General features: G+C 43.7%; 1 long non-coding RNA gene across 1 annotated transcript in view; it reads left to right on the top strand.

Annotated features, from left to right (window-relative positions):
• The first annotated feature begins 4,118 nt into the window (after window positions 1-4,118).
• The window catches only part of LOC124080385 (uncharacterized), a 54,368-nt gene continuing 33,082 nt past the window's right edge, over window positions 4,119-25,404 (top strand). The window contains exons 1-4 of the long non-coding RNA XR_009225114.1: window positions 4,119-8,726; window positions 10,968-11,155; window positions 14,068-15,172; window positions 20,086-23,987. This is a non-coding gene — a long non-coding RNA (uncharacterized LOC124080385). The remainder of the gene's footprint in view (window positions 8,727-10,967; window positions 11,156-14,067; window positions 15,173-20,085; window positions 23,988-25,404) is intronic.

The following is a 25,404-nucleotide window of genomic DNA, read 5'->3' as shown; positions in this document are numbered from 1 at the left end:
TTGCCACCCCTCATTGTTAGGGTGTCAGTCCCTTAAAATTGATCCCCTGTTTGCCTCCTACTTCTATGCACACCTTACAAAACAGTGACTCCAAAACCCCCATTGTCTCAAGTGAGTTGGTCCTGATGAAAGGTTTCAGTCGACTTGAAAATATAAACTTTAGGAAGGAAGAGGAAATAATTAAATGTGTCTATTTCATTAATGTATTTACACATATGTACTTAAAATAGCTGATAAATATAGTGCTTACTTTAATACCATGAATAAAATAAATCTTTAAATAAATACAGACTACCTAAAATTTACCAATTACTTTATCAATTTGCATGGTGTTTATTTATTTATTTATTTATCGCAGTTTTGATTTGTTTTGAATTTTCTGAAATCAGGAATTTTTAAAAGCTATCACATCAATAGTACTTATTTTAGCAATTTGGCTCCGAAATTATCCCCTTGAGAATTCTTAAGGAAAGTGAATGTTTTCAGAATCTTGTTTCTTGAGAATTCTTCTCTATTCCCCTTAATTTTGAGAGACATAACCTTTTGGATAATGAAAGCAATCATTTAAAAAAATGAGAATTCCTGATTTCTACTTACACCCTCAACATGATTTTCAGAAAGAAAGTTCCAGATGTACAGATTGTGGTTAAAATGCTCCGTCAGGTCTAGGAGATTCGTCATTACTTTCAGAGTTCATCGTCCACGTTTTCTACCCTGTGCAAAAAAATAAAAAAAAGTAAAGGAACCCCTTTGGGACAATCAAACAAAATATCTAAAAATGTGCTTAAACTAATTTTTTCTTTCCGTGTTTCCTCCCACTAAAGTTCCCAAGCTACTAACCCTAATGGGGCGGGAGCAAGGTGGTTGGGATCCTGTAGACACCACTTGCCCTGCGCTCAGCAGTGCCCGGAGGGATGCAATGAGCAACTCCTGCAGTTTCCAGTTGTCCAGGAGCACTTTCCAAAGGTAAAAAGGAATAGCTGAACGCAATTTTAATAATGCACTGACTCAACACAATGGATCGTCATTATAAGAGGCAGTCAGTAGGAAAAGCATGCAGGAAACAGGTCCTAGTTATCTTTTTTTCCCAGTAACTCTTTAAAAATCAGGTGTGACTTTAAGCTGAATACACTTCTCATTTTGGATCTGCTGCCTTTCAAAGCTCAGCAGGTGTCTGCGATGAAGGCGGACCCGCTGGACCGTGTGGCTCTGGATGTAAGATCCAGAGAGGAACATTTTTTTTTTCCTGTTGGGAGGAACAGAGGTGCTAAATTTGCAGAGTGACTGAGGTGATATTTTGATGGGGCGAGCAGGGGAAGGGGACATTTACTTTGAGGCAGTTCTGTCCCACAGGCTGTGCTATGACTTGAATAGTGAACCTCTATAGGTTCAGCCTGCACCCTTGACATCTTGTGGCTAGAGCGACGGGTCTCCAGGGCTCCGTTTCCACAACTCAGTTTGTTCTTTTCCTCCTGCCACCCTGAGGTCAAGGTCCAAGGGGTTATGGAGAGCTCGTTGGGGTGGAGTCTATTATGCCACCATCCCCCAAAGGCTACAAGTTTTCAGTTTAAAAATATGATAGAATTTAAATTTTCACGTCTTAGACATTCACGAGGAGACACTCTGCGCTTGCCATTACTTTCTTAAACAGCCATCAAGAATGAGGTTCCAAGGTGCCCTTTATTGGACGCCTGCTCCACACTTGGTGTTTTCAAGGTACTTTAAAATTGGCCTCGCTTTATTCAATCCTCACAACACCACCAACTGGGTAAATATCCCTGTTTTATTGATGGTGGATAGAGTCCAAAATGAAGTCCTGTGTTCAAGAGCCCAGAACTGGTAAGTGAGAAGGATTTAGGCACAAGCTTTTCTCCTAGTTCAGATTCCAACGTCTGATTCCAAAGTTCATGGTTTTGCAGGGTTCCTAGAATTCTCTCCAATAGCATTACTGACTTTTCATCTGTCATGAACAACTAGCTTGAAGTGAAAGCAGTCATATTTCAATCCAGACTCTCTCACGGCTTCATACTGCATGGCTTTGGGAGAGCCGGTATTTGACTTGTATTTCTTCTGCTACAACCTGGAATGAGAAAGTCTCCTCACATGGGAACCCGTGCGGCTTGGGATCCAGGTATGCTCCAGCACTGATGAAAACCAGGAACAGTAAACCTTACTTAACTGCTTATTAATAGTGGGGTAACTGTCATATGTGCATGAATGATTAGATATTCCTTAGCCATTGAAAGTCAAGTTCTCAACGTCTAGACACTGAAAGTAATGTTAAGTAAATTTGAAAAGCACAGTCTAAGAACAATATATATCCAATGATCCTAATTTGGTAATTCACAGATGCACACATAAACACACAGGGAAAAACAGTCCGGCCGGGAAGCAGCCATTGTGGTTATTTCAGGGCCATAAGTTACAAGTGATTTTTTTTTAATGGAATACATTTCTTTAGGTTCCAGAAATCCTATAATGATCACATGTTAGTTTCGCTCCCTTAATAAGAAAAAAAAAAAGTACTTTTAAGTGGTACTCTGGTTCCCAGGAAAAGTTTAGTTTTAATGAAGACCATTTGATTCATCAAATAAAGTTTTCTGCCTCCTCCACTTAATGAACTATTTTAAGTCTCCTCTCTCCTGAGACACCCACTGTTCCTATTAATTCTGATACGCTATCAGCTGTCATTAGAACACCCCTGAGGGACTGTGCTTCTCCAACAGGCATAAAGTGAGGTCATGGGGGACGTAAAGGGAACCAGTGACTTTCCAGTTCCTCTGCCACCAGAGTGGTCTTCCAGAGAGTAACTCTCCTGGGGAACCACGGGTGTATCCTGCTCTCCTCCGTGAAGCTGGTCATGCGTATCACAATGATTTCTGGCTTTGGGTAAAAGTACTAGTGGATTCTGTCTCCTAAAATTCTCCCCAAAAGAGAATGATCCCCAAGGGTGTTCCTCCGGTGCTCAGAACTGGGACAAGAATCTTGAAACGTGGGTTTGATTTCCTTCACTGATGAATTCCGAGCTCGTTGCTGAACATCCTAGAAACAGAGCAGCCTTGTCTGTAGAAGGGATCTGGCACGTCTCAAGCTCTGAGGGTCCTGTGGGGCAACCGCCCACTCTGTGTTCGTGAGGGTCAGTGACAACCTTTGTCCATCTGAACCTGCCCCTCATGTCAACGTGGCTCCTGAGTTCTCCAAGACGTTTAGGGAGCTCTTCCCGAATTCTCCAATCAACACCAATCTGACTTTGCTTAAGTTTGAGCTAGGTATAAAGGGTCCCCCCTGCCTGCGAGAAGAGTGGAGTGGGGTGCCAGGAAGCCTCCAAGTCAAGAGCAAGGACAGGAAGGGGCGATCGCCAGGGGAGCTGAGGTTCTTGGTGGTTTCATAGCCCTTTCTGTGGGTGACGTGTGTGACGTGTGTGTGTGTGCGTGTGTGTGTCTTTTTGATGAAACAACATAGTTATAAGAGATATTCCTGAAGATGGTTCTTTATTGTTCCTGCAGGACCGGCCTGCTGAGGAGGGGACTGAGCATCCTCCGCTCCGTTTCAAGGTAGAGTGATGTGGTTCAAAGTCTGACACCCACACAGGCTGGGGACACACGTCAAGTCCCCCAGCTCTTCTCCTTTGGAGAGAAGGGAGAATGTCACCTGTCCCACAGCCTTGTGATGATGACAGACGGAGGGTGGACCTGCCGCACGGGAGCTGTGGGTGGTGACTGCACACTCTGGTGATGAGATACATGCCCTGACAGACCCGGGGAAGAGGACACGTTACCCCAGCCTTCTGTGAACACAGAGTTAAAAAAAAAGTGCTCTTATGTGGTTTCTCATTTATGGTCATAACTATAAAATATGAAATTGTGGAAGAGATCAAGCTCAAAATCACTGGAGAGTCCCAGGGGCCTGTCACGACACTGCACCTCTCCTCCCTTGGCAGGTGCAGGGGAAAAAGAAACAGCCAGTTCAGACCTGCACATTCCCTTCAACTTTTTTTTCTGAGGCATTGGGTCCTCTCTCACAGACGCCTAGAGGAAGATTTACAAAAGAACTGAGAAATTCTTTTTGTATCTTGGGAAAGTTATTTTTTTTTGGGGGGGTGGATCTTTATAGGCCAACATGAAATCCAAAAAAAAAAAAAAAAAGAAAAGAAACTTTTATGAAAGCTATCCATCAAATGTCAGGGATAATAATCAATTTTCTGTCACAATGAACTGATAAAAGCTTTCAGTAATAATGTCACGGGGGGAAAAATTTGTGTTGGAACTCGAAACGCGGAGCCCTGATATCAAACGAATTCATAAAAGCTCTATGCCTCTGTAGCCCTTGGAGGCATGACAAAATACAATTTCTCATCCACAGGATATGGAATAATTCCCCTTTTTTATTTTTACACTGAGAAAACCAAAAGGAAATCTGAATTTCAAAAAAAAAATATTACACAATCCCACTTTGGCAGGTGAACATTAGCGATCGTTTTGGCCGCTGATATCAGAAGCCGTTCTGGTGATTTCTCTCCCATCATGCAAATGAGTGCATAATGCCTGCTCTTCTTGGAATGTACAATCAAATCAGCATTCTAATGCTACAAGCCGGTGATGAGCTTGGGAATAAATATGCAGGAGCGCATAAAAAAAATCAAGGCAATCAAGAGGAGCCAGCGTCCTCGCTCGGACTATAAATCTTTGTCTATTTCAATCGTGGGGCTGGCCGAATCAGTGTAAAATTCCAGCGGGGATGTCATCAATTTCTGTTAACCTCTCTATTCCTCCCTGTGTTGCCTCTGGGGTGATGGATTGGTTTTGTCACTCCGGCTCCGTTCACAGTGTGTTAACATGGGAGGGTGCAGGCAGGTTACGAGGAAAGGTGACTGCTGTCCTAGCCTTGACCCTCTCTCGCGCTCCTCTGTGGGTCACGGGTACCTTTCTGTCCAGGGAGCATGGGGTCTCCTTCTGGTTCCAGGATGCTCGGCTCTGGGACCACAGGTTGGCCGGTCCAGTGTTAAGTCACAGTTCACTCTTTTGAAATAAAAATGGGTCTGTGGCTCAGCTTGCTGGGGAACAGGTGACCATGGATCAAGAAACCAGAAGAAAATACTTAGCAACCTGGTGTCTAAAAGGCTCAGAATCTCAGTCACCGACTGGCCCAGCACACAGTTAGGTTACTTTGTGCTTCACTTTCCAAACCATGACTGGCCTTTCCAGCTGCAATGCTAGAATTCTCTCCAACAATTCTAACGGAGTATTGGACATCCCCACTTCCCCATAACTGCACCCTACAAGACTTACCTGCACAACATGAATGAATCTGGGCAATGAGAATTAGATGGTAAGCAGAATAAGTTATCCTCCATGTACGTATAACATGTCAAAATACACTCCACTGGCGTGTGTATCTAAAAAGAGCAAATAAAAAAAAAATAGGGACAATGAGCCCAGCAGCAAACTCTATATTCTCCTGGGACATACAGGTACTTCTGGATATCTATCCTAAAAAATTAGATCAGGACCCTGGAGCAATCTCAGCACGCCCATGTTTAATGCAGCACTGTTTGCAAGGATCAAGGTGTAGAAACAACCCAAACGTCCATCGTCGGATGCATGGTAATAAGCATGGGGCACATACGCACAGTGGAATGTCATTCAACCTCAAAAGAAGAAGGAAACTCTGCCATACGAGATAAAATGAATGCGACTGAAGGATATTAGGCTACGCAAAAGAAATGGTCTCAGAAAAAAAAAAATCACCTGTTTCCATTTAAATGAAGCATCTGGAAACAGCCATGTTAGCGGCCAGAAGGTACATGGCGGGGTGCCATGGGCTAGAGAAGGGAGATGGGGCGTGGCTAATCAACAGGCGAAAGTTTCAGTTAAGCAAGTTGAAGAAATTCTACAGCCCTGTGGTATAGTATTGTGCTCAGAGTTACTAATACTCTATCTCACCCTCAAATCTTTGCAAGAGGGTAGATCTCAGGTTAAGGGTTCTTACCACTAAGAAATAAAATTTTTAAAATAAAAAAATTAGTAAAAACAAAATGAAACAAAAACAAAACAGATGGTATGATGCAGTTATTTTTGTGGTTGCTGCTATTGGTGACATATCATTTAGCAAAGTAGCAACTAGCCAACATGAATACAAATAATTAAATAAAAATTTAAAATTTGGCTCTTCAGTGTCAGTAGCCTTGGCTCAAGGCTATTACATTGGACAGCACAGACACTGAACATTTCCATCATTGTCAAACACTGCATGGATGGAGCTAGTTCAGGTTGCATTTATCCAAAGTGTTTCAACGTAGTTACCAAGGGAAGCCATGGACCTAGGCCAACAAGGTTGCCATTGTTGAAACATGGAGACAGCTACATAGCTGTTAACCAGAGATGGGGCATGCTCATAAGGTGAAGGTTGGCTTGGAGATTGACTCTAAAGGAATTTCGAGAAGTTTCCAACTTGTTTTGAGAGATGGCAAAGTTATTGAAATAAGTTTGATAGAAAGAGCCTGTGGGCATTTGCTTCCGACTGACCTAGATTCCAGATAACAAATCTGATACTTCCTTGCACCAAGACCTTGGAAACTTCCTTTAAAGACCCTGAGCCTCAGTTTTCTCAGGCACAACATTATCATTATCACAACACAATCATAACATAATTTTTTTTCCTGAGGTTTAAATGAAATGACGTTGTAGAGAAGTCTAGATGGTGCACTGAGCAGAACAGGAGCCTAAAACGCATTTGTTCACAGGAAGTTCCACAGACATAACAGGACCCTCAGGAAGGACACAGGATGTAGTAGAAGTGGGGTGTTTTAAATCACTGGAACCCCAAGTCAGCACATACTACTCACCCCTAGGTGGAGAGGTGATTTTCTTCTTTTGGGGGGAGCTAAGGCAGGGGCCCCACCTCTAGGCAGCCCAAGCCTTTCTGGACTTCCAGTCCTCTAGTAGCTTGAGTGGCTCCCCCTGTGGTGGCCACAGTCAGCAGGGCATGGCTGGCAGTCTCCACCCTCAGCGTCAGGAAGCCATGGTGCTGTCCTCAGAGGGTCCTTCTCCCAGCCTGGAATCCCCTACAGGCACACTGACTGGGTGTCAATAGCTCCCTCCCCTGGGGGGTTTGCTGCCAATTAGAACTGGGATTCTGAACGCAAAGGGCGTGATTTCAAGCAGCACCTCCTCCTTTATGAGGATCTTGATTCTACTCTCCCATCTCTGAACTCCGAGCCCCTGCAGCAGCTCTGTGGTCACTCCTCACTCCCCACCCCAAAGAATCAGGGTATTTCCCTGCTCCCTAAGCTATGGCTGAAGTGAGCCGTGAAGCCCAGCCACGGGCAATGCTTCACACCAGCAGAACATGTGACCCTCTGGACAGTCTGGTCAGGTGGTGTGTGTCTCCGTGCACAGGGCTTTGTGTGGTCACCTGGTAGGTCACAGCATCTCTGCAAGATGCAATTTTCTTAAAGAAAAATGGGTATTTTAACCTCAATGCCACATCCGATCCAAATGGGCCAGGACCAGGCCAATACCAGTCATTATGAAAAAGTTAATAGGTGGCCTTGACTGAGACCCCAGAAGCACTGTGTTGAACCAAGTTAACAACAACAACAAAATTGTCTGGTCAAATCTGCACTTTTACATGTATTCTCTCTCTCTCTCTCTCTCTCTCTCTCTCTCTCTCACACACACACACACACACACACACACACACCCACCCACACACATGCACACACAGAGATGCAGTTGAATGACTGTGGTTTAGAATAAGTTGACCCCCCTGTGGTGGTGATGGGAAGGTATGAAGGTTTGGGAAAGACCAGGTAATGGGATGAAGGCAAGCGAGAGCCATCCAACTGGGTGTCCACTAAATCCCAATTGTCAGGAGAACAGGGACCCAACTGCTGCATTGGCTACCTCAAAACAAACAAAAACAAAACAAACAAACAAACAAAAACTCCTGATAAAATACCTGTTGCGATCTAAGCTTTTATGACTAATGAACAGAAGAATAAAAGAAAGACAGATGAAGAAATGCACAGAACCAGGAAACCACCTCAGCTGGTCCAGCGGTTCTCAACAGAACTGTGATAGAACCTCTCAGGGGGATCCTGACCAGCTGCCGCGCCTGAGCCCATCACAGGCCAGTAGAATCAGAGTCTCTAGGGTGGGGCTGCAGCAGGACCCTCTGTGAGAGTTGCTGTGTGAGTCTAACATTTAGCCTGGACTGAGGACCACGGGGCTGGTATCACCCTTAAATATAGCATTTGGGAGGCAGGCAAATGAACTATACCCTCCGCCCCAAATATAGCATTTGGAAAATCTGCTGCCCCAAGAGCAGAAAGAACTTGCATAGGGATCCTGAGCAAATTGCTGGTGCTTCTGAAGAAGGGCTTTTGGTTTGAGCCTCTGTGTGTGTGTGTATGAGAGAGAGAGAGAGAGAGAGAGAGAGAGAGAGAGAGAAATGTGTACCATGATTTCTTGTGCTAGTGTGTGTTTACACATGCACATGAATCTTCTGTTCCCAGGAGCCTTTATTCTATTCTTCTTCTTCCTCTGTTCCTCTTCTCCTATCAACTTCTCTTACAGGGTTTTTAGAAGCCCCCAGTGGCCTCTTGCATCCACAGGCTGAGGAACATCTCTCTACTGTGAGCTCCCACGGTCATCTGGGTTTCCCAAAGTGTGTGGTTGCACCCCGTTGTGCTCATGGAGTCTCACATCTGTGTCTTCCACTATAGTGTGAGTTTATCCACGGCGGAGAGAATGCCCCTTTTAGCTGCCTTTCTCCAGGACTTGACACTATCAGTGAACAGATAGTGAATACAAGTAGGCCAGTTGCTTTACATATATAAATGTGATGTGCTTATACATAGGTGTGTGGGTGGATGTCATCTGTGTAGGTATCATCCGAGGATATAGTTTGAATGTGCATATGACTAAAAGTAAATGAGTTAATTTAATTTGACAGGACCTGTTGCACACTTATTATAACTAATCATTTTGTAAAAACAGGAGGTTAGTGATAACAGGGACACTTCCTCCCTGGGCTCATGGCTTATGGGTCAGGCTTTCCAACTGTAATGCTGAATTCTTTAGAGTGAGTTGACTGTGAGGACAGACCCACCAGTAGAGCTCTGAGGCAGCAAAAGCAAGCTAGAAACTCTTGGGGGAAGTAATGCATGAATCCAGTGCTTCTGGAACTTTCTATGGAGTTATAGTTCTCTTTCAGATCTCTATGGAAGTTTGGGATACTCTTCCCAGATATTGTGTTCAAGAACACCATTTGCAGGCCCATTGAGGATTATTAATGAAACACTTGGCTACCCACAGATATCAGGCACCAGGGCTGGCCCTGGTTGTTACCTCAGTGTGGTGCAAGACCACCCCAGTCTTGAGTTTTATGAGCTAGGTACTGAGCCCCAAGGGCTGGAAGGTCAAGAAGGAGATTTGTTTACTACAGAGGCACCAAGGTGTGTTCTCTTGGCTCATGATTTAAAGAAGACGACTCTGGGGTATTGTGGCCAGGTCAAAGTTCCGTCACCATGCTGGCCATTGAAAGGAATCATGCTCCCACACTTTTGATGGGTAGGATCACTTTCTGACTTAGGCTTGGCCTGCCAATAGCTTTCCATTGAGCCAAAACAAGAACCCATCACTCGGGGTATCACATTCCCCCGTCCTTGGATGCACCAACTCAAGGGATATTTCTGTTTAGGTGCTGTTTCCCTGACATTATTTAATGCAGTGGTTTTCGATCTTTGGGATCTCTACACTCTAAAATATCATTGAGAACTCAGAAAGCTTTGTTCATGTGGCTTATAGCTATCAATACTAACCATATAAAAATTAGAACAAATGTTGAGAATACTTCTTAAGTAATTCCTTTGAAAACAATAATGACAAATCCATTTCTGAAAATGAAAGATGTTTGTAATGAAAAAAAAAAGTCCGTTTCCCTTAAAAACATCACTGAGGAAGGATATTCTCATTTCTGTGAATCTCCTAAATGTCTAACCTAGTACAGGACAGCTAAGTTCTCATGTCTTTTTCTTCATTTTTACATGTTGTGATAGGGTGTTTTGATGGAGCTATGTGAAGAAAAATCCAACCTCACATAGCACATTATCAGAAATGGGAGGAGTGTTCTAATTTATTTTTCATATATTTTGGGATATTCTTTTTGATACTACATAAAAACTCAGAAAGTGGCAGTTTCTTAAAGGTTAGTTGTAATATACATCTTGAAACCATCTGTCTTTAACTTTAATGTAATCAGTAATGAACTCATGTGATTTTGTGACAATATATATTTGTCACTGAGAAAACATTGGCTCACTGAGTTATTCAGATCTTCCAAATACTGACCTATTTCTCTAGGCCTTACAAAAAAAATTAGTTTCATTAATATTACTATGTGTCCCACTGCAAAAATCTTTAAGTATCAGGAAGTGATCTTGTTCATAGAGTAGATACAATTGTCCAAAGTCCTCTTTTTAATTTGAAGAGCTTAATTTTATTATTGACTACAAATATATTTAGTTGTTTTGTTCACTTGTTCACTCAAAAGAAGGGTCTGTTATCCCCAAGATCTGAATAATCATAATTTTTTGTTAAGCTGTCTCTTCAAGAGAAAATGATATTCCCCCTGGAAGTTGCTAGTTTATCTCATAACTCAAAAGTCTCACGTGTGCCTTCCTTGGAGACGTTAATCAAACTTCAGGATGTAGCCAAAGGGAATTCCATTTTGTCAGGAAGAATATGATAAACAATTTGTGCTTGGTAGACTAATGGTCATCAGAGATGTCCACAGCCTCTTCCCTAGAACCCATGAATGTCACTTACGTGGAAAACGGAAGTTTACAGTTATGATAAAAGTAAGAGTCTTAGGTAGGAGATTTTTTTTGGAGGGGGGGTGTTATGTGGGAGTCAGTCTAATTATACTGGTTCTTTTAAACGGAAAATTTTTGTGATTATATTCAGACAAGAGGGAGAGATTTGAATATGGAGGAAAGGCACACAGATCTGAAATGGTGCTGGCTTTGAAGAAGGAAGGAGGCCAGGAGCCAAGGAGTGAGGGCAGCCTCTAAAGCTGGAAAGGGCCAGCACATGGATCCTCGTCCATTGCCTCTGGGATGCACCTCTGATGACATCTTTAATAAAAACACAAGGTGAGACCTAGTGAGATCTCTGCCCTGTAATAGGAACTGCAAGATGAGTAAACATGTTTTAAGCCACTGGAGTAATTTTCAAGATGGTGGAAATTACTATGGACATACTAACATGGATGTACACCTGGTCAAAATACAGCAATGTTTTGGGTTTTGTTTCATCAAGAACATCCTTAAATAAATTTGGCAATGAAGACAGCGACTGCCAGTAGGGCTTGTTGACACCACCTGGGCTGGTGCTCAGACTCAAGTAGCTCCACTCACCAAGGTTCTGCATTCTCCAGGCAAGGGTCAACCCAGAGCAAAGGCAGGTGACATATCGTAGGATTATTCACAGGGTTTTGAATTCACATACCCCCTGAAAGTGTCTCGAGAACCTCCAGGGACTGTGGACCACACTTCAGAATCACTGATCTTCACTGAGCAAACATTTTTAAAAGGCTCTGAGAAATTTTTATCTGCTTCCTGCCTTGTCCCTTCTGCCTCGCCACCACGTTCAATTTTTGAAACAATTCCATGAATTAAACTAACTCCACAGTTATGGCAACCGACTGGCAAGGGGAGGCGGGAACTCTGGGATCTTAGATTTTTACTTTTAGACATCTCCTTCCATAATATGTAGATAAATGCAGTTTTGTTCCTTGGAAATTTTCAATGCAACTTTGCATTTTTAACACATCAATAACTTTCTGTACATAAGCATTTTCAGTGATTTAATTTTGGTTTCTGTGTATCTAATATATCCTAGTATTTATCGATTTAAGTAAAATGAAGATGTAAATGCATTCGTCCTTCCATTTCAATACACGTTTCCATCCATTTCAATCAAATTATTCACTTGCTTCCCTCCCAGAGAATAAAAACAATGAAATCAATGAAGTTTTCCCGTGGGGGCAAACTTCTTTGGGAAGCAGATTCAAATCATCTAAACTGGAATATGTGAAGCTAAAAATGTACAGTGTGGGCTTCCCGAACCTGAAGGGTATGCACTTAAAACATTTTTAAGTATTCTCAGGAAGAGACATGCTCTTTTTGATTGATTGATTGATGTTAAAAAAAAAATTGCCAGTGAACTCATTCAGCAATAGCTGAAAGTTAACAGCAATAAAAATGGTTGGACTTTCTCTGGGAAGAGATCCAAGAGGGCGCAGGACTTCCTACCCATGCAACTCTATAATGTTGAACTAGAAGAACAAATAGTCCCTTTATTTTTTATTTCCAAAGCAAGGACTGAATGATTTCATTGAAAAAAAATAAAAGAATTTAGTTTGATATTGCACAGATATTTATTACCTTGGTCCACATGCCAAATCTCTCTAATTGACGTTTCTCAATATGCATATAACTTTTATTAATAACTTGATGTCTTGCAAAGTGGGTGTCTCATGAATACTGCAAGCTGCTCATTTCCTAAGAGCTTGCAGGAAGGTGTGGGTATAGCCACATCAAGACAGAGGCAGAGTTTCTACCATGAAGCGTGTGCCAGTGGAGAAGCCCAAGGAGTGGACGGACACAAGGAAAAAGAGCTTGTTAGAGTAGAAGCTGGGCACCAGGTGGGCAGGAAAGAGGCTGGCAGTTAGATGGCAGAAAATAGGAGATTTTGGCAAATATACATGTTTGGTGGGATTTTTTTAAAGTTTGTTATTGGATATGAAAGCATCAGAAAAATATGTACAAAAATGTACAGTTCTCATTAATGCCATTGGTGCAAATGGATTCATTCTGAAGAATAAGATTTTTGATTTCTGCTTCAAAATTGGCATGTGTAGACAAGAAGAGCTGAGATCTGGGTGGCATGTTGCGTACAGGCTACAGACAATCTATATGAAACAGAGTGAGGTGTGTGTTTGCTGTCTTGCAATCAATAAAGCTTATTTGAACACAAGGAGGTAACTTCAATACTTGAATAGAGGTGAGCGTTGGGATCAGAAGTAAGTGGGTTCTGTGCCTACCTGTGAGTAGACAAACATAGCTCAGGCTCGGCAAGTCAGAGTTTCATAATGGCTCTATCTCCAACTCCATCAGCAAGGGGAAATGAAAATTTTGTTCTTTTGGTGTATGAATACAATTTGGTATATGAATAAAATTGTTTCATGCTTATTGTCCACCAGCTCCATCCAGATCCATTGCAACCTTCTCTCTCAGAGCAATCTTGTTTTACGTATGAGGAAAACAAATAAATAAATAAAAATCCAAGAGTATGGGATTTGCTCAAGATCCTTGGCCAGTGATTGCTTCTAATAGATATTTCTCCTATAATTTCTGATCTGTGGCAACCTCACTAAATCCTCCTGACCTGGAGAACTGAGGTGCGGAACAGGTGGGAACAGGGATGCTGGGGTTTACTGGCCTGCCTGGTGTGGAAGTTCCCCTCCGTCTATACCACCATTCTCTGTCCAGACAGACAGCACGGTGTGTCAGGAGTGGCACATGACAGAGCTCATGATTCAGCATCTGGATGCGGGGCTCAGGTACTGGTTTTCATAGACCTGACTCTGCCTTCTGCTGGTCACAAACACCCCTTTCTCTTCTTTCCAAGTAATGGGTGCACAACATTCCCCAACCTCCCTCATAATTATGGGTGACAACATGACTGCATTTTGGTCAACTCAATGTGAGCTGGAGTACAGAGTGTCACCTTCACTTCTAGGACTGTCCCTCAAAAGCCTCCTGTGTGAGAATCACCCCAGAGCAATCCTGGAAGCCCCACCCGGATCTGCGGATTCCTGAGTGACTGCGGGGCACGGATTCCTTCCTGCGTTGGCCCTGCTGCTGGCGGCACTTTATGTGAGGGGGAAGGGATTTATCTTATTTTAAGTGATAGAGAATTTGTGATCTAATCCGTTGTAATAACCAGTCCTATCTTAGTAAATTTAGAATATGTGAATATTTTCTGCTACTGCTCTTCGTAGGGATGGCTACTAGTTACGGTGGAGAAGACGATTCCTATTTACAAATGAAGAAAAACCGAGTCTCACGCCGGAAAAGGGAATCTCAGGGCCACATAGGAGTTAGATGGAAGGACCTGGATTAGGAGCCGAGTCTTCAGTCCAACTGAATTCCATGCCCTGTTGCACAGATACTCTCCTACCCCCTTGGCTTGACCCACTCTGCTCCTTCCTCCATGTCCACACAGAGCCAAAGAGCTCTTTGATTCCATCTGGGAATATTTCTTGATTCAGTGGAAAGCAAGTGCTGAGTTAGTCTTGACAACTTACAGTGCTCCTCATGTCTGCTCCCCGGTGCCGTCAGGGGGTCTAGGGAGCCGTTATGGTGCCTGCTGGCAGGATGTCTCTAAGGGTGGTGCCCACCACCCAGACCAGTGGGAAACGATAGGGTAGTGTCCCTACGGCTCTGGCATGCTGAACACGCCGCTCTGTGGTCTACACTGAGTCTCTTTCCAGTGAGTGTTCCTGGCCACCTAGCTGGCTAGCTTAAGAATAAAGAAAGGTCTATCCCATGGCAGATCGAGGATGGAAACATGCAAGGGTGGGAAGGACAGTCCTGCTCTTGGTGTGGACACTTTCCCCCCATTCTTCAGGTCCAGTTTACACCACTGGGTCCAGGGTTTCCTTAGTGCAATCCCCCTCCTAAACCTTCAGCTCCTAGCATCTGAGAACACATCACTGAGGCCTCAGTTCTCCAAGGCATTCTTGAGGAAGGAGGTGGGCTGGGAGAAATGGGTAAAGGGAGATTCTTCAGAAGCAACATGAGGAAACCAGGGGGTTGGGTTGCTTCTGAGATGGCAGTCTCTCAGTTTAGCTGTACTGTAGGAAATAGGTATCTCTGTACAGGATGCCGGGGGTGGCTGTTGCAGGGCTCAGGCACATAGACACTGGGTGAACAAACAGCTGTCCAGAATGACTCCTGCCCTCCTCCAGCAGCCCTGGGGCTCTCCTGGATCACCCAACTGAAGGACAACCCCAGGGCAATCCAGATCTTTGCTCTTACCCAGAGGCCAGAGGCTGATCCAGCTGGTCAGGCCCCACTGAGGACACTATTTCTGCTCCCTGCAAGGTGAGTGACGTGGTGATTCACATTCTTTTGTATGTATATATTCTGAAATAGCTTAGGTAGTGCACGGAGTGCAAAGTGAGTGTTCATATCTTTGGAAGGAGGACATGGATGATTAGTCTCAATTTTAAATGAGCATGACAACCACGTTTACTGAACAGAGTGCTGTGTGCGTGGCACACAGGGAGGTGAGGTGTGCACAGGCACAATGGGGCGTGTGCTGTTCATGATGGACAGACATCTTTGGGTGTAGTCAGCCTGATCGCACGAACCATCCTCTGACCCTCTTCTTCCATCAGGGCATGAAGACTTTGCTTGGCTGTGGTGAATTCCTCCTGGTAGAAGTCCTTCCATCTGTAGCTACACACCTGCCACCCACTCAGAGATGCTTTTGAGATTCTGGGCTGGCCCAGCTCCTGCCAGCACACAGTGTGACCTTGGGGGCTCTGAATGGACTGGGTAGCATGAGACTTGACCTCCACCCTCATTAAGTGGCCTCTCCATGAGGTCTGCTGGTGTGTACACAGCAACAATTAGCCAACACGAAGGGGTAGGTGTGGATGGGATATTCTTGGGATCTGATGCCTCAGGGTGTGCTTATGAAAGAAGGACATACATGTTCAGGCTGGACTTCTAGGAAGACCAGTATAAAAGACTAAGTGTTTAGTTAACTGTTCAAAATACACTGAAATTTTCCAAACCAGTTTGTGCATTGAATTTGTGCATTGAATTCCTTTGGTCTCGTGGTTGGTGACCAACAAAGCAGCCAAGTGTATACCCACCCTGCAAGAGGCATGGGGTTCTTGTCTTTGTCTTCAACCCCCGCATTTCCCACCACGAAGGCCCTTGGTTTCCTCTTTTTTGTTAGTAGAATTCACTTTCTCTGCCTTTGATCCTTGCTACCTTGTAACAAAGGAAATGTCCTTTGCTAATCCTTGACAGTCTCCATTTCCAGCTGAATTTGGGTAATAGTATTTCTAGCCAGAAGCTCCAGGACCCCTGTCCTCATGTCAACCCACGTGGGTCACAGAGAGAGAGAACAGGAAAGACCATGTAGGCCAGCTGTGATACCTATTCTTGTGTCTGTCTCTCCTGAAGCCATGTCTCTACCTCTAGAACAATCCCCACATGCTGTGTGCCCAGAGTGTGGAGGGAAAGAATGGAAAATAGTGTGGAGGTGGCGTCAGCTTACCAGGAACTGAAACAAAGGACAAGTTCATGAGCAGTTGCTCAGTACAGTTCTTAGGTTGACAACTTGGTAACAGCGTGAAAACAAATTAAGCCAAAGAAATACCTCCCCTGAGATGCTTCATTACCTTCCCCGTCTAGGTGCGGGCGCCATTAAGGCAAATTATTGCCTCTCAAATATTTTTAGCTCGATGCCCATTTCCGTCTGCATTTGCCTTAGAGGTACATGTTTTCAACTAAGTAATGGGACATACAAATTAAATGCAATTTCAAATTTAAACCTGTACAAGTGTCACTTACCAAGTCCCCCCTGATAGTCCCAGGGGGATGCCCACAGCACTGTTGGAAAGTATATTACTGTACTTGGTTCCTATTATTTAGTCCAAGAGATTCTTATTAAAATAAAAGCCAGCAATAAGGTTAATATTTTATATTCTGTGCAACCACAGTGCATCCTTGGGTCCTAACAAATAGATTTATTTTTTTATATCTTTCTTCTCGTCTGTTATTTTTTTATTTCACAATGAGCATATTGGCATATACATATAAACATCCACCTAGGACATTTCAAAATTAAAAGGTAGCTTGTGTTATAATTTTTTTAAAAAACTGAAAACGATTACATAAAAAGGTTGATATACCCGAGTTCAGAATTCTGGCTGGATGTTAAGCCCTAAAAGGTGGCACTCAGCCTTCAACTCAGCCGAGGCAGCAGCCAGGGAGACCAGGCGGACTTTTGTGGGGGATGCTGGTCAGGTGACACTGTCACTGTGACTCTATTTCTTGTCTTGCTTCTCCGCCAGTCCTGGCCACCCTGGAGTCTGGCTCACTCTCTGCTGTGGTTATTCCAGACCCCAGTGTCCCCACCCACGTCACTTAGCACAGCTGAAGCAGAGCTGACTTACTGGACCTCCCACACCGAGTGGCCGGGCTGTGCCGCCTCGGTCTCTGTTTTCCTGACAACAGTGTCACAGCCAGCACAGAGAGGGTGCTTCCAACCGAGGCCCTGCTGAGACCCTCTTGGACTCAGAGCTTTCTTGCCCACCTGGACCCTGGCTTTTCCATCATCGGATTCTTCACTTCTGTTCATGTACCGGCGAGTCCCGGGGCCCTGAGTGTGGCCCTGGTGTCATCTGTGCCTTCTGCTACCTAACTGCTAAGAAAACCTCATTTAAATTATTTTAAAAACAAACATGGCAAGAAGATGTTGAGCCTTTAAAAAGTGCGGATGTGACCGCCCACAGCTCGAGGTGCGGCTTCAGGTCCCTCGCTTCGCTCTCCAGACTGTGGATTCACTGGGGGATGAAGGACCTGGATGAGACACCAGCTCTGTGTCCTCCACGTCCTCGCGGCTTCCTTTCTAGTTCACAAGAGTCGGCTATGAACACTGTGAATGCAAATGGAATTCCATAATGATCTTTATGCAGTTCCTGTCAGACATCGACCGTTACACAACGTAATACTCCTGTCCAGTGTTTGGGTGAAGATCCTCAAGATCATAAAATGATTTCCCTGAAGAGGAATGTTTTCCGATTGGAGAGACCATGCCATGCTATAAGGCCAAGCATGTGCTCGCGGAACCAGGAGGCTCAGAGTACATCTACAGGAAAACCGGGAAGCCACTGGACTCTGAGATTACCAGGCCATGTAGCAAGAGCCCAAGGATTTAACAGGAAAAATGGCAAGGAATTCCACTCCTTCAAAGATGGTCATTGCAACTCTGCTCTGTGCTGTGTCATCAAGCTCAGCCCAGAACATTGAAGACACAAAGAATACAAAGAATAAAAAACGTGGAAGCTCAAGGCTGCCACCAGTAACTGGTGTGTGTGTGTGTGTGTGTGTGTGTGTGTGTAGGGAGTTCTAGAAACTTGGTATTTTTATGCACGCACCTTTCTGTAAGTTTAAAAGATGGTGGACCCACAATTAAGCCGTTGCTTTGCTCATCGTAGGTTACTAACATAAGCACTTTCCATGTTGTAGCACAGTGCTGATAGTTATCATTCTACTCTGCCAGAATTTAATTATTCTTTGCTCTGTGATTGATTGTTAAGGTTTTCCATATTCCCTTTGTTTTATTACAAATAACACTTCAATGAAAATCTCTGTGAACAGAAATTCTATTTGTTTTTAGATTATTTCCTTTGAGTAAATCTTCCCAAATACTAAACTGTTGGAGTTGTATTTTCTCTCTAACTACTTATCGGTTTTAGGCAATATTGATGAACTCTTCTCCATAGAAGACAAAATTGGTTATCTCAGGCAACGCTGCTTCTTCTTATTCCTTCATAAACCATGTTAGGTACACTGTGCTTGGTTAAGGTTCCGGTAACATCCCTGCTGACCTGCATCATGGTTCCTTTAGATGATGGGCGGGGACTTTATCTAAGTGGATGCAGTTTCTCCTTTCCCAAGTGTAATTTTTGGATTCCTTTCTCTCACTGGATTTCATCACTGAGTTTTTCCAAAGTTCTGATCTTATGATTGAGAAACATCCCGAAGTTTCTCATGTCTGAAAACATCTTGTATTTTATGCTGTGCATATGGCTAATAGTAGCTAGTAGAATTCTAGCTAATAAATTTCCATCATAGGATACAACAAAGGAAATTGTGTATGGCATCATGATTCAGATCCCAGACCCTGTAGACAAGGATATTTGCCCTTGATCTGGGCCGTGCCGTTTAACTAACTGTGTGACCTTGGGGACATATTCTAACCTGCACAGGCCTCAGAGTCCTCCACTGAAATATGGGGCTGGTAAAGAAAGCTGCTTTGTTAGGGGGCCATGAAGTTCAGGTGACATGATGTGAATGGGGGCCTCTGGTTCTGGGTACCCAGCAAACAATTAATAGTAATGGCTGGGACTCAGCATTTCTAAATGCACTTTATTTAACAATTTCCCCGGGATGAGTAGTTTAGTGTTGTTGTTATTATTACTGTTGTCCAATTTCAAGGGCACCTTTTGTGCACGTCTCCGTCTCTTTCTCCTCCCACTCAGCAGAACATTCCTCAGAGGCCAGAGCTTTCTCCTCCTCTCCTTGTGGACCCCAAGGTTTGCAGAGGGCATCAATACACGTTTGACACTGAGGGAAGAAATGAACCAATGAAAATCAAATTTTAACCCCTATTGAGGTGTTCTTCTTCATTGGATGTGTGCCTTTTTGGTTCTGAGGGAGGCTACAAATTGCAATTTTGCTCAATTCTACCTTCAGTTTTGAGCTGCTAAACCTTTGCCTACAATCAACCACATCCCACAGATCAGGTCTCATCCCCCAGTGAGTGCAGATGGTGTCCAATTAGCATACTTAAAAATGCATTTCTAAGGGGGCATAGATCTTATGTATACAGATATATATATATATATATATATATATATATATATATATATATATATATATATATATATATATATCAAGATTCTGCTTATCATCTTAGGATGTCTGTGACCCCCTCCACGGCCAACCTCTTGCCTTTAAGTGCTGTCCTTGAAACTAAGGCCCAATCCAGGACCTTGATAAACACAAATGCCTCGCTGATCTAAACAAAAGCCAGTCTGAGCGTGTCAGGTTGGCATCCAGGAGGGGAGGACCCCATGCATGGAGAGCCAGGTCACATGCTTCTTTCTCCTTCATTTTAGGTGGCTGGGGGAGCTAAAAAATGTGTGTGGGTGAGGGAGAAGTTATTTCTTGATGATTTTCTCTCTCTGTGTCTCTTTTTTTTTTAACCCAAGGACCAGGGTCAGGAAGAATCCACCCCAAGGGTAGTTGGAGGGAAGAAAAATAACAAGGCTCGGTGGCGTCTGGGGACCAGAGCACTGTTCGCATCCGCTGTAATCATCAGTGCATGGCTGGGCTGTCTGGGTAATTTACATAACACCCTCCTGACACCTTCACTTCAGTTATCCATCACCACCGCGTGGCGTTTCCTTCCCTGGCGCTCTGGCTCACTCTCTCCCTCCGTCCATCTTCCCCTCTCTCCAATCCCTCATTTTTGACTTCTTCCTCCCACTGGCCCTCTTGTTTTTCTGCTTTTTTTTCTTCCTTTCTTCATTTACACTTATGTGTAGACAGCCAAGAAAAAAAGAAAAAGAGGTGGATTTCAACATCCTTTCTCTCCTTCTTGCTCAACTCACATGCATTCAGTAAGTGACGGAGAACCAAGTCAACGGAGTTGGCGGAAGAAGAGAGCTCCCTCTTATGTAATATACAGGATCACTGGGGACGGGGAGCAGTGTTGCTTCAATATATGTACACATGACCACACTGGGGAACGAGGGCGCCAGTGCATACACTGTAGCAAACATAAATCAGTGTATACTTTGCATTGAACATAAATTTGCAAATATTGAAAAATTGGACACTGAGTAGTCAATTCATCTTTTAGTATAACCCAGAGAGCCCATGAATACATAAATCCAAGGATCTCACATACCTAGGAACATAACCAAGGCATGGTGCTGATAGTTTTCTGAGACTGTTTCAATTGATTGTGTTTTAATTGTTACGCCCAAGCAAATAGGCAAATAATCAATGGGATCAATAGTTTTTTCCCTTCATGGAACATTGTAGGGAAAAACGAATGGCTTGGAAAATTATGTAAAAATACCTAGAAAACCTGTTGCGCAGAGTACATACTTTGTGGTCTTATTAATATAAGTGAACATCATTATGAAATGTTTGACAAAGACCGAGGAAAGCCAAGGTCACTGGGGATAGAATGTTAGGAAATGGCAATTTATGTGCATCTGAGTTTTAAAGATAGAAATTATTGAATTGAATTGGCTCTAATGCTTTTTCATAAACTTAATTCTTTCTTTCTTAATGCCTGTTGTACCCCACAGTTCTCCCTCAATTTTTTCTCTTTTGTTTTATTCTAAAATAGATAGCCTAGATAAATGGACCCATGGATAAATAGCACATGCTTCCAACAATTGCTTCTTGAAAGGCAGGGCCACTGTTTTAGCTCTGCTTGTAGAGCATTTTAAAAAGAAATACTGATGCTTAGACGCCCACAAACTGAATTGGAGTTTTCAAATGAAGAGTGGCTATGAGGTTCCTACATAGTTAAATGTTTACCATTTAGTGTTTTGCCCATGCACTTCTGGAACATTCTAGCATCATTCCTGTTGATAATGTGATGCCATTAAGGGAATATCCAGTAGCTTTTTTTTTTTGTAATGTGAAAAACATTCATCATTCACAGTGACATATTCTCATCATGGCTACTTTTGGGTCCTGAATTCCAGGCCCGTGCTATGAATTTCATTTCCATTATCACCCATATCCTGATCACAATGTCACATGGTGGGGACTGTGATTCTCTCCATTACATAGATAAATAAGGGAAGACCCTCAGACAGCAGTGAGTTGCCCAAGACCACTCGCCAGGAAGATGCAGAGCGAGGACGGAAAGCAGGGTACAGCTTTACGAGGCCCACCGTGGGCAGCGATGAATGACAGCAGTGTACTGTTGACTTGTGATTGACACACTGTTGATATCAAAATAAAAGTGGGAAATCTAGAGGAGTAAAATTACTTATGGCAAGTGGGTGAACTAGCCTGGGACTTCTAGACGTCAAGGGGGGTTGGGTTGCTTGCCTTCATGTGTCCTCAGTGTCTTAGTTGGGGATGGATGACTTCGCTGGAACTCAGCAGATGCCTGTGGAAGTGACTACCTTTTCAATGCCAAGGATTCTGTCTGTGCTTGGAGAGGTGAGGTGTGTACCTCCTGTGGTGATAATCAGGAGGTACCTGGCTCACCAGCTCTGTTGACGGAGAGACTCACTACTTGTGTATCTCTGTGCACAAATTGTCCTCATTTTTTCTCCAGTTGCTATTTTCTATAATGATGGGAAAGAACTCAACAGGTTCTGAATCACGCTCAGAGGAAGCATTCACAAATGTTTGGCCACTTGGCCACTTGTCTTAGCAGGAGTCACATCAGGGATTATGGGAAAAATTGAAGTTATCTTGAGATTGAATGCTAATGCCTCTTTCTCCATCACTAGCAGAGCACCCTGCAAACAGGGACACTGTGTTTGTCTGAGCAGCATTTCCCTACTGAGGGGGGTCCCTATGAATGTCTGGAACCTTACTGGCCGAAGAAGCAAGGAGGCCACCCGCTTTCAGTCCAGAGCTTGGCATCTGGGAGGAGCAGACCACTGCCTTTGCAGTCAGAGGACACAGGAGGAGACCTCGCCAGCAGAATTCCCACTGGACAGGTCTGTTCCAAGCTGCTGAATGGATGGATCCCTGAAGAAAGATGCTGTCTCTACCCCTTATCCCTTACCTTCTCAGAGGGTAGAGTTTCACATTTCTGCTTGGGAACCCAGATGTCAGACTTCTCAAACAGAACCCAGAGTTCATAATACACAGAGTGGAAGGTAAGAGTCAGAAAAGACTAGAAGAAGCACCACTTGGCTTGAAGGGACTCTTCTCTGGAAGTTCCATACCAACCCAATCAGATTCCACTAGTGCTCCACGAATGCTCTCCTCCTTCCCCTAGACCCTTCCCAATGCTCTGATGCCAATACACATTATTCCAATTGCTCAGAGCATTCTGTCTATCTATCTATCTGTCTATCTATCTATCTATCTATCTATCTATCTATCTATATTTCTACCTACCTACCTATCTATCCATCCATCTATCTTCTGAACTTGATTTTGTATTCATGAATTTGTTTACTTTCATTTATTCACTCAACAAATGTTTGGATACAAGATTTGGGACTGTTTGCTGTTAGAGTTTGCTCATTGCCTTGGTTCTGCATGGAATGCAAAGTCTTTGAGCTCAGGGATCATGTCTCTGACCGCACCCTCCCACTAGGTACCGCACCCAGGTCCATGATCACACTGCTAAATGAACACAGGATGGGTGCAGGAATGATCCAGGCCCTGCGGCAGACACTGGGAGGGCGAAAGTCATTCAGAAATGGCTTCTTCCTGGCCTTGAGTGGCTCAGGCTTTGTGGAATATCACTTCTACCTGAAGAAGAGCACCCATGAGCCTGCAGCCACACGCCCAGTGTCAGCAGAGACACACCCTCCATATATAACTGGTGACTTGGTGGAGCGTCCTCCACCAAGTCATGAACCATGAGCCTGTAGAAGTAGTTGTCGTGTCAGAATGAACTCGACATTCTTTGGGATGCTGGCCCAGCAGATGCTCTGTCGGTACTGCTGAATCTGACACTCGAAAGGAGCCTCCCCAGCCCACTCCATGTGGGGAACCCCAGGGCTCAACGTGGCAATGAGGACCAAAGGTAGCAGCAAGAGAACAGGAAGAGTAGAGCTGCCCTTCACCGAGTCCTCAGCACCTCCAGGAGCAAGCTAAACACTGGATCGACGTATCACTTAATCCGCACAGTGACGCAGGGAGCTGATGCTCATGTCTGTGTTCTGTAGGTCCGGACACTTGCCGGGGTACGTTGTGATTGCAGTAGTACCTGCTGTGCCGTGGAAGGCCCACTATCCCATCCAAACCAGTCTCTCTCCAGAGTGTGTGCCTTCCACCCATGAAGACACTGGTCTTCTGCACAAACCTGGGCATGGGGACACATGACTCTACCTGGAGATGAGCCGCTGCTGTCCGGATCCCTTTTCCTATTTGGGCAAATCCAGTCTCAGCACTGGTAAGAGTTTCAAAATTTCTGTTTTTTTATAAACCAAGATAATAGTGATAATAATTTGTTCTGGGGACTGAACCCAGGGGCATTTTTACCACTAAACTACTCCACCGGTCCTTTTAAATTTTTTATTTGGATACAAGGTCTTGCTAACGACTAAGTTTCTTGCTAAATTGTTCACATTGACCTTGAACTGGTGATCCTTCTGCCCTAGGCTCCCTGGTGGCTGGGGTATAGGTGTGGTTTCTAAGCTTCTCCTACATCTTCATCTGAGCACGTTATCCACATAACACTTAAAAAAATACTTCTATTTTTAATTTATACACATATTTGTACATATTTGTGCAGCATGATAACTGGATACATGTACACACAGTGATTCTTTAATGCCTTTATATTCACAATTGTCTGGCATTTGCCATGAAACTCCTAGCTCCTTCCAAGAATGCTCATGACCTAATTGTGCACTGAATATGTTATTTTTCCTCTTAATAAATCTACAAAGCTGGGCAGAATCCTCCTGGAATTTTCATGCAGAGAGGAATTCTCATCAAACAAGTAATATCGAGCTTCTATTGGATACAGCTGCACTAGATTCTACCAGTCCTTGATTAAACTGCATCCACAGAAATATTCCCCTACCCCATACACACCAAAAAATAAAAAAAAAAAGACAGGAAGAAGGAGAGAAGTCCAAAAAGCAATTGTACCTGTGTAGCGGGTCCCCTCTTTCCACAGGCTGGGCTTGGGTGCTGTTTTCACACCCCCCACCTGCAAATCCAGAGAATCCGGAGCCCTCCAGACTTCCTCCAGGGCTGTTTTTGCCGTTGTTATAGCTAACGTTATGGAAGTTACTTTATTAAGATTGGAGTTTATGCTATGAATCGAATTAAGTCGCAAATACATATACAGTTCATTCTGTCTTTTAGCAAGGTCCCACTCTCACTTTCTCTCTTGATAAAGAAAACCATTAGCTCCTGTCAGAACCGCAAGGAGGGAGATCATTTTTATTGAAATAAGAAGGAAATGATAATGTCAGGCACTGAGTCCGAGAGATAAAATATTACATCTAATAAACATGCTACATATGGGATTCGACAAGGGGTCCTTGAATTACGGAACAACAGAAGCTTCAGAAAAACAATAACATTAATATTGAAAAATAATGACTACCACTTCCATCATGGAAAAAAAAACCCGCATTTTAATAAACAGGAGGGAAATTCAGGAAACTCCAAGAAAACAGCTAATGACATCCCTTGCCTTAGAAGGATTATCAAGGTGAACCAGCAGAATGGTGGGCACCAGGCCTGGGAGAGTCCAGAATTCAGAAAAACAAGGAGACTTGACTGAAAAGCAAAAGATATTTTAAAAAACTGTAGAAAAGTAAATTCGAGGATAGAGACAGGGCCATGATTTGTGA

Source organism: Marmota monax, unplaced genomic scaffold (assembly GCF_021218885.2).
Source record: "Marmota monax isolate L192 unplaced genomic scaffold, Marmota_monax_Labrador192_F-V1.1 WCK01_AAM20220418_F8-fsc00183, whole genome shotgun sequence".
In the NCBI taxonomy this organism is placed as follows: Eukaryota; Metazoa; Chordata; class Mammalia; order Rodentia; family Sciuridae; genus Marmota; species Marmota monax.
Note: the sequence above shows the minus strand (reverse complement) of the source record. Positions and strands in the feature narration are given on the sequence as shown.